Genomic DNA, 10,049 nt, shown 5'->3' with positions numbered 1-10,049 from the left:
TGTTAGTTTTCGGAAATCACACCGACAAATAAGGAATTTGAAAAAAAAAGGAAATCACATAGCCGAAGTAGGGAAAATCGAAAATTGTAATTTCAGAAAATCACACAGTCAAAATTGTAGTTTCTGTGAATCACTTATCCGAAATGAGCCTAATTAATTTATTGAAACACATTGTACTTAATTTATTGTAGCCGTGAACGTCGTAGGCGAAAGATATACCATCAGGTCGTTTCAGGTTGCTTTGCAACCTTAAGTTCTTGAGTTTTCAAATAGCTAAAAGTTAACTTTTAACTTCTATTAACTAAAAATAAGAAATCGATCCTTCTTTCATATCTGTACAACACACCTACAGGCATTACGGTCAATGTTCGTGGAATGAATTAACATTTGAATTAAAAATTGGCGATAATGTGAAATCATTTGCATGGACGTCAAAATAATTACCTCTTAATTACTTAATTTTTTAATGAAATCGAACTAAAAAATATTGCCTAGAGCTTATAAAACTCATAGTCCCATGGGCCTAGTACGAAATGGTCCCCGAAAAGTTGGGCTTTTGGAACTTTTCCCCGAAGGACTTTTTGGAGCCAGTCCGGCACTGTAACCAGGTCAGGTCAGACCACTTCTAATCGGTTAAAACGTCGACGGAAATTTTGTAGACAACTGCTAGGACTTCCTGGTAGAGATAATCACGTGATCTTGCACTGTATCCACCAGCGGTTCAAAATTGAGGAACTAAAATGTTTTAGATTATCCCGCTAAATAAATTAAGTTTGATCGGAAATTTGGTCAAGTTTCAGATGAACCAAAAAAATGTCAGGTCACAGTTTTAGGTCACTATGGACATATAGCCTCGTGTGACCTGACTCAATAGTAAGTCTTTGCAGCACCGTAAAACAAATATGGAAGGAAAGAGATAGAACCTTTATTATCGTCTCGGTCTCTTAAGTCAACGTTTCTTTGGTTTGAGTACAATAAAACATCTAAAAAATTCCAATAATTTTTAAACTGGGTACCTGGCTAATAGTTGATGATAGAAACCATTCAGTCGGTTACATTATTCAGAAAACTGTAGGTCTCCACTACAAACAGTCTTTACGTTGGTGCTTTGATCGCGTGTGGAAATTCACGCTATCCGCGGTATCCTAGATACCGGGAAATCGTTTGGCAAAAATTACGGATACCGGGAAATAAAACCACTGCCGAACAAACCCACCGGGAAATGTATGTACCGGGAAGTTCCCTTTAGCTTTTTGGCTACCGGGAAATTTTGACTCGGATACCGGGAAGAAAACATCATTTCCACACGCGGCTTTGATCGATATGTTTATTTGCCTATTTGCCTATATATTATGGTAATTTTTTTACAAGCGAATTGCGTCACACTTTCCTCTTTGCGATGTTTTCTTTTTCTGTAAATTTACATTAAAATAACTCTTTCTGTTAAATAATTATTTCTTTAAACTAATTAATGCATAAACTGCAATTCTATTAATTATTCACTCTATTTTCCGCATAACACATCACACTCTACTCTACATCTATGGATAAAAAGTCAAGCGGAAAACGACTATTTTCGAGCTAAATTTTCTGCGAGATTGCTAAACACATTTCTGAGTGTTAAACATAGCAATGCTGTTATACAGTACTGTTACTGTGTATATTTATTACAAAAAAGTACTTTTTATTTACTAAACCATGTCGTACAGATGTTTACCCTTACCTCCGTATTTGCTCGTAATTTTCTTTGCTTGACAGCCTAATTTTTTAAACGAGCATACTTTCTGAACTTTTGAAAAAGTTACGCTAAAGTACTTTTTAGTGATGGCAGATAATATATTTGCTTACTCAAAACATTTTTAGTGTATAATGTACGTGAGTGTGCATTTCAAGGCATTTTATACAAACATGCAGCGTGTGTATACCAGAAACTACTATTGAAGTACTTACTGTGCTGATTTGCAACTTTATTATGGAATATAAGTTCCTCAGAGCAATGATTATGTGTGTACATAGCGACAACTGTCGTAGTTGCTTAAAGACGCCATTGAACTAAACAAAAATATTCAATGAACGAGCTCAAATTTTATTTGTTTGTTAAATTTCGAGAGAAAATCGTCAGTTCAGAACCAAATGGGAGGATAACATCGCTTTTAATTCTACATTCAGATTTTTTGATCATACAACCACCAACCACTCTGCGATACATGTTCGGACTCTTTGCACTTTGTTCGGTATCGGTATCAATCTCAACTCAACATCGATTTTTTACATTTCAATATCACTTCAATACGCTTGAGGCAAACTAAAATATCAGTCCCATGTTCGAGTGTTACTGACAAAAAAAAGTTGAAAATTTCACCTGTGGGTGGCAAGTAGCTTTGTTTGTCACATTATCTGCCACAGTTCTCTATTCTTATATAAGGTAACTGATTGAAAGCTGACCTAGTGAAAAAGTGATCTTAAGTTGTCCGTGTAAATTGGTGTGGAGAAAAAATTATCGCTCAACTCAACACTCAATAAATCGTGATATGTTCTATGACTTTTGTATAGATAGGACAACTCACGATTCAATGTGTTTAAATGTGAAATAGGACCACTCACGATTCATATAGGTCAACTCTGCATTTTTATTAATTCATTAACTTTGTTAGACGAAATCGGCAATAATTAATAAAATTTATATTAATTAAGTAAACAAAAGATAAATCTTTAAAATAAAAGTGGTTCCATGTAACATAGTTCCAAAATCGCTGAGAAATTCAAGTTCAAAGTTGAGATTTGTCAAATTAAGTCAACTTTCAATCAGTTACCTTATGTGGTATAGTTTTATGAAGTTTTACTCGGTATACACGCACGGAATTTTGAAAATTGACACATTTTCTGTTTTGTGCTTTACTGACTTTTTCTGAATTTTGCATGTATTTTTATAGATCATCTGCAAGGTCGTTTGAAATGCCATCCACGTAAAAAAAAATCTCATACAAATGAATGAATGAACGAAACATTTAACGAAACTTAAGTGAGGTTACGTTATGATCTATATGGAGAAATCAAAAACTCAGTAAAACGATTAAACAGATAATGTGTCGGTGTTTAAAATTCCGTGCATTTCCTCACCGATACAAAATTGGATTACAACTTCCGAGGACCGAGAGGTCTACTTTCAAAAGGTGTGCCTAAAATTTGAATTTGAATTTCAACGAGGCAATGAAAAAGTGAACCGAAAAATACATTTCAACGCTTCCGTGTATGAAAATGACGCTGCGTTAGAAAGACTTGCGTGAGAAAGATTTTGAATTTCGACCGCACTTACGGCGTGAATTCCGAGGTACGAGAGGATTAATTACAAAAAGTAATTCTTTCTGGATTAGATTTTTAATCTTCGCCAAAAATTAAAAAAAAATATAAGCCCTTCCAGGATTAAAAATAGGTCTAAACAATAATCTCTATTCAGCATCAATGCGCTATCAGCTGCATTTGCCACAGAACCATCAATTTTTCAAAAAAGCATTATAGGAAAAACATGTTAAAAAGCAGGGGCTTCATTTCGTTTCGGCTGTCCTTGCATAGACAAAAAAATGTCACTGACAAGTTTACAGATACAAACAACAATAAGTTTTAATGATATGCTTCACTAGACTATACTTACGTTGCTATCATTCTCAAGATTTATCCTGATAACGGTCCAGATTACAATTAATTTATTCTCTGTGATTGACGATTCCTATCTATTTATACGAAACACTTTGCATACCTAAACCGTACCTAGGTTTTAAAAAAAGAAAGAAGAAAATTCACCCTCACCGCTCATTATTTGGTCATAATTTTATTTGCTTGACAGCTTAATTTTTTTAAACAAGCACACTCTCAAAACTTTCGAAAAAGTTTTTTTTTAGAATGCTTTTTAATAATGTCATACCCATGTTCATGTAATATCATAAAAACGTAAATTTTTTAAATAACGACTGGATTATTACAAAAAAAAAATGAAGCATTCGCACAGGGTGTACGCACCGCATATATATATAAATTGTTGGGGGTTTAATGAAGATTTTCGTAGGAAGAGATATTTAAAAAAAATTGTACAAAAAACAAATGTGGCGCTTCTTATCAGCATGTAATTTTTGTCGATTCTTCTCATAGAATCAAAAGTCTAACTCCAGCTCCACATAGCAACACGAAAGAAACCTAGTTCAAATTTTCCTTTTGTTAAACTGTTAAATTTGACATAAGACCAAAAGAGAAATTTGTATGAGAGAGACGAGTCGCTACGAGGGTTGGTTTTTATATTTGCAGCCTCTACTGTTTTCCGATGCTAGTCTCTGTGCTTCGTCACAGGACTTTCCCAAATGCGAGGATTGAGCATATTTCCTACGTCGTTTAGGAAAAACATTGTTCCTACCTTATGCTAAAAGGCCATTTTAGCGAATTCGATTCCAGCACTCGCCTCCGGCCAGCTCGAGCTGGAAACCTCTCATTCGCTAAATGTTTCAGCAGATTTAGAAGTATTTGTAAAGGGATGTGTGCGCATTGAAATTTCCAACTGTTATGCAAAATTTCGTACTCCAAAAGACAACAACAGCACACTAACCTTGTTTAGTTAAAATTACGAATCATCCTGTGTTTGGTGTGTATAAATCTGGATATCTTCAAGAAATGATGATATATATTTATAACGTATTTATCATTCGTCAATGCCAAAGTGACGAAATATTTTTATCTTACTCCCTGGGTATACCAAACTTGGTTTTTATACACCTTTTGAATGTTTGAGAAACCATTGTTGTAGAATGGTGTGGAACAACATACAGGTCACAATAGTTTTGTGTCCTTGTATCACAATGAGCAAAACTATTGGAAGGGGGAAGTGATACTAATTATCAGATCAAATTTATACTTTGATTTTCAACTATTTATTGCAATTGACCTGTACTTAAAGACACTAAGAATACTCGCACCGGGTGCAAAAAGGTACACTACTTTTTAGGTTAAACAACATACAAAGTAGTCTGTTAGTTTGCATTTATGTTGAAGAAAGTACTCGAGCATTAACGTTCAAGAATGTACCAGGAACTGCTTTGAAGGGTTTTTCTTCTCTTAAACTAAGTGCTGTGAAGACACTAGCAAAAATCTGTAAGTTATAGAAAAAACTAATATGTAATGATGGGGTATGAGGGACACAAGGTCTTAAAACTCCTAAGTTTTGAGCAAAAAAAAATTGCACTACCATCAGTACACGGCAGAGTAAAATAAACCAGGCAGGAGCGGTTCATTTTCGAAACCTAATACACTGGATGAAAATGAACTCAAATGAACACTGACATAAATTGAAAAATTTTATTCGCAAAAAAATAGGGCTACAAGATTATTCAGGTCCCTTGTCAAACGTCCACTACTGCCTGGTTATCTTTACTCTGCCGTGATCAGTACGATTTTCAATTAAGACAATTAGAAGACAGTAAGGGCAAATCTAAGAGGAATCTGAAAAAAACAAATACGACCGCTGCACAAACAACCATTTACGCACGTGTTAGTTTTGATCCTAGCACGTGCCTGAATGAATACACGACCCTTATTGGGAATCTCACTTCTTCTGCTCTATACACCCATTCGCAATCTTCTTAAGTAAGTAGCTATTTCACGAATGGCTTATTCTTTTGACTTTAAGTCATGGGTTTTACAAAAGAAAATACACCGTACGTACGTAACACGTTCACTATGATTAAAAATGTATGGAAATGTGATGAAAAAACGTTAAATGTTAAAATTTTGTGTCCTTTGTTAACACGATAACTGGAGCAAAGTTCAACCGATTTTCAAAAACTTTTTTTTATTCGACGAAGTATTGAAATCCCCAGGTCAAGTTCGAAAATGGGTGGTATCGGTTCAACCATCTGGGAGTAGATCTCGAAAGAAGCCTTTTCTGCTTTTTGTTAACACGGCAACTGTAGTAATTATCAACCGATTTTTAAAATAATGTTTGATGGAGAATGGAATTAATTCCTGAGGTGTGGTTCTAAGATAGATTATGTTGGTCTAACGAACAAGCTCATGTTGCTAACAGAATTTTTGGATCTATTTCAATAGTATTTTTCTTGTTATGTGACTTTGCCTTGTAAACAAAACCGAATAAATAGAACAAAAATTAACGAGTGTAAAGTCACACGAGTTTAAGTCTAATTGAAAACATGTGTCATTTTGACAAATAGATACATTTTGTTGAACCAACGCACTGCTCCTAGCATGAACATAAGAAATATTTGGAGGCTGATGAAGTCACAGTAGGCACTGCGTTTCTTTCGTGAAGATAGGTGACTTGTTTTAGTTGTGTGAGTTCAAACACACAATACAATCAATCTTAAGCGGTAGCTCTCATCACAAAAGCCTCCAAATTCGACGTTTGTCAAAGTAGTGTTCATGCTAGGAGCAGTGCGTTGGTTGAACTCATTCATTACAGTTTGTTTGAAATGTCAACTTGAAGAAAAAAAAAGTTTTTATCAGGTTGACATTTCAAACAATCTGTAATGAGTCTGTTCAATAAAAAGCATCTGCGTGTCACCGCCTTTGTGATCAACTCAGAAGTGTCTTAACCTGTTCTTTCAGAAATTGCGAAAATGGGTGGTATCGGTTAAACCATCTGGGAGTAGTTCACAAAAGAAGCCTTTTCTACTCTTTGTTAAAACGATCTGAATTACATCTCATTGAAATAAATCAAGAAATCATTGCCAACAAAAATACTATTGAGAAATACTACTTGACAAACAGTCAAGGGATCTGACCCACCCAACAGGTGGGACCTAGTTCTATTATACCTTTGAAATGACAACCAAATTCGCGCTACGTGGCCTTTACATCCAAATACTTCGAATTAGAAGTGTAATTTCTCGTACAAATTGTATTCCTTTGTTTTAATACGTTTTGTGTATACAAGAGTAGGAGTGTGAATTCAACGAACTGCGAATACGGTTCTCGTTTATCGTTTGCAAGTATTACTTCTGCACTGAATTGAATAGCAATAGAATAAAAGACGAAAGGATGAGTCATTTACTTTTTTTCCATTTTATTAAATAAAAGATTTTGCCCTTTGAAGAAATTTTTGTTTTACATAAAAACAGTAATTAATTTTGTATTTATGTAATCTTTCAGTTTATTTTTCCTAGAAACTAATATAAATTTTCAATTTTCTATTCATTCAATTTATTTTGTAGATTTTCTCATTAGATTTCTTCACTATACATTCATAATTCATTTTTCTATATAAGGTTTCTTAACATTTTACATTAAAAAAAATACTTTTAGGTAATAATGTTTAACATTCATATAATATATTTATATTGCTTACTATAGTTTAATTCCTTTGATTACACTTAACGTTTTCATTTTCATTTTATTTTATTTTTTAGTTTTTATTCAGCTCATCATAAATTTAATATTGAAGTGAACATTTTATGAGGAAAAACGGTTAGCTTTCATAAATTAGAAAACGTTTCAATGGCTTTCACTTGCTCGAGATCATTTATGTTTCTTTTTGTTATTATGTTTTGAGAATTTTCAAAATTTCATCAACATTGTTCGATTCTTGCTGCATTATGACATCAAATATCATGTGTAAGAGGAATACTCCGTTTCTTCTGTTGTTGGAACTATTTGGATTCATATATACACCATTCATTAAATTAGTTCGGATTTCTGTAAGCCAGGCGATAACAATTTGGTTTTGACATTGAGAGAAATGCCAAGATCAATTTCGTTGAATAAGATTTGTAAAAAAAATAATTGGCAAAAAATGGTCTAATTTACAATCGAATTTTGTAAGTGGTAAAATTGAATTTCAAACAAGTGTGAAGTTTGTCACGAATGATTTTCCAAGGGTTTTTGTATAACTTAACCGTTATTGCTGGATTTTCATTGACTTTAAGGATTTCCTTTTTACGTTTTGGGAATTTCCTTGGATTTTCATGTTTTTTTTTTAGTTTTCTGATTTTTTTGTGTATTTTCTTCAACTTTGAGAATTTTATGGTCAAATAATTTTCTAATTTCCAAAATTTCCAAAGATTTTTTTTGGCGGCAAATTATTTTCCGTAAAACGTTAAAAAGAATACGGATGTACATATAGTGTTCTGATGCCTATGGGCCTGATTTCCCTTGAGATGTAAGATAAAATAAAATTTACCTTTATAATAATTGAGTGTTCTGGCCTCGGTAACTTCAGCAGTTATTCAACCTCTAACAAAGTTCAAAGGGTTTTAACGGTTAGTGATTATTTCTTTAAAATAACCACCATCTTCTCTTAAATTTTGCCATTAACTCGCCATTTAACATTAATATTTATATTTGGATGGTTTCCTTTTATGGCTTGTATGGTGTATATATCAGGAAAAGTTTTATAGACGAAACGAAACTCACCTGCAAACTATATCAAGAATTTTAAATGCATGTCAATAAATTTTCTTTACTTTCAATTTATACAATATAAATTTTAGACGATTTTTTATGGCTCTTTTTGAAAAGTTTATATTTGTTTCTTCCACCGAGCGTATAAATTTATGTTTAAATCTTATCTTTGTGAATAAAAAACATCAACAACAACAACGGCAACTTGTATTCGGAATTTTTTTTTATGGAGGCACATTTTTGAACCTTTTAAAACTCAATAATATCGATTGACATTGGTATCATATGGCCTGTCATTCAATTGAAATAGCTTGAAGTCACTCGATGTTACAGTAGGCAATTCAATAAATATTCTTGGGGAAACTTCGTCAAAAGTTTGCACAATAAAAAAACGAGAAACAATTTATCGTTTCCCTCAAATATAATAAAAGGAAATCATGTTCGGTTTAAATTTCAAATAATTGTTTATAGTTCAACTTTCCATTGAATACCACCCATTTATTTGAATTTGAATTTATGTTTAAATATTCAATTGCCAGGTTATAAGCCCTCACAAATCACTTCTCTTGATTTTGATAATAATTTCATTTATGTGTTCTTCAGTTCACGCTCAATGCTCATATTTATCACAAATGCATATTTAAGCGTATTCCAAAACATTATTGGGCTTCAGTGAATTATGACGTCGTTTCAGATTTGTGTAAACGAAACTGCTCACAAACAAATTTATTATTACTTCACTCGGTAACATGGATTTTAATAACCGTTATACGTTATCACAATATATGACCGAAAGTGTTAGAATAATGGAGTTAATACTTTGACCGGAAGTTAATAGTCCCGGTGAACTGTTACCACTTGTATCAGTGGTAACTTACCACTGATACTCAGACACTCTGCGTAATACACGATGAATGTTCGCAGTGTTGGAAAAAGCAGTTTAGTTCAAGCATAAGCTAATTCCTGGGAAAAAGCTCTTTTATCTACCGCAAGTTCAAAACATTAATCATATTCAGCAACAATCTAACGAACACTCTTTCTACACATAAAAATGTATAATTTCATCTTCAACTTATATTATTACATCCCGATATTGAAACAACTAAATTTCGTATTTTTTCCGAAACTTTTTATCACCTACCTATGTGACGAGCAAGCCCTTACGTATGTTATTCCAGACCTCGTCTCCGACTCGGACTTAGAAACTTGTCATTTCATGAAAAAGTCTTTCAGCATTCGTTTAGAAAAGAATTAATTAGAGACCATCTTTCGTCCGTATACGGTTTCGAAATATCTTTTATTTAAATTGAATTAGTGCCGAAATCGCCTATGTCAGGTTGAGGTTTTCTCTCTTTTGTTCTTAAATGTAAATTTTTATTTTCTTGATTTTGTATGGAATGAAGCACTTTCTTGAGAAGGTCGTTTTCTTCACTTTTTTGGACCAAAACTTAAAAATAAGTCAATCAGAATCAAATGGCATTAACAGAATAATAAAATTACTCAATATCTTTACTCAATATGTTAATGCTTTTCGATTCTACACACTTTTTTAAACATTTTGGTCCATAAAAATTAATTTTTGTCTTCATTTCAAAAAACGAACTGACATACAAGAACGAAAGAGAGAAAAGCTCTACGAATTCGCCACTAAA

Source organism: Bradysia coprophila (assembly GCF_014529535.1).
Source record: "Bradysia coprophila strain Holo2 chromosome X unlocalized genomic scaffold, BU_Bcop_v1 contig_173, whole genome shotgun sequence".
NCBI lineage: Eukaryota > Metazoa > Arthropoda > Insecta > Diptera > Sciaridae > Bradysia > Bradysia coprophila.
The sequence above is the reverse complement of the archived record's forward strand: the minus strand, read 5'-3'. Positions refer to the sequence as shown.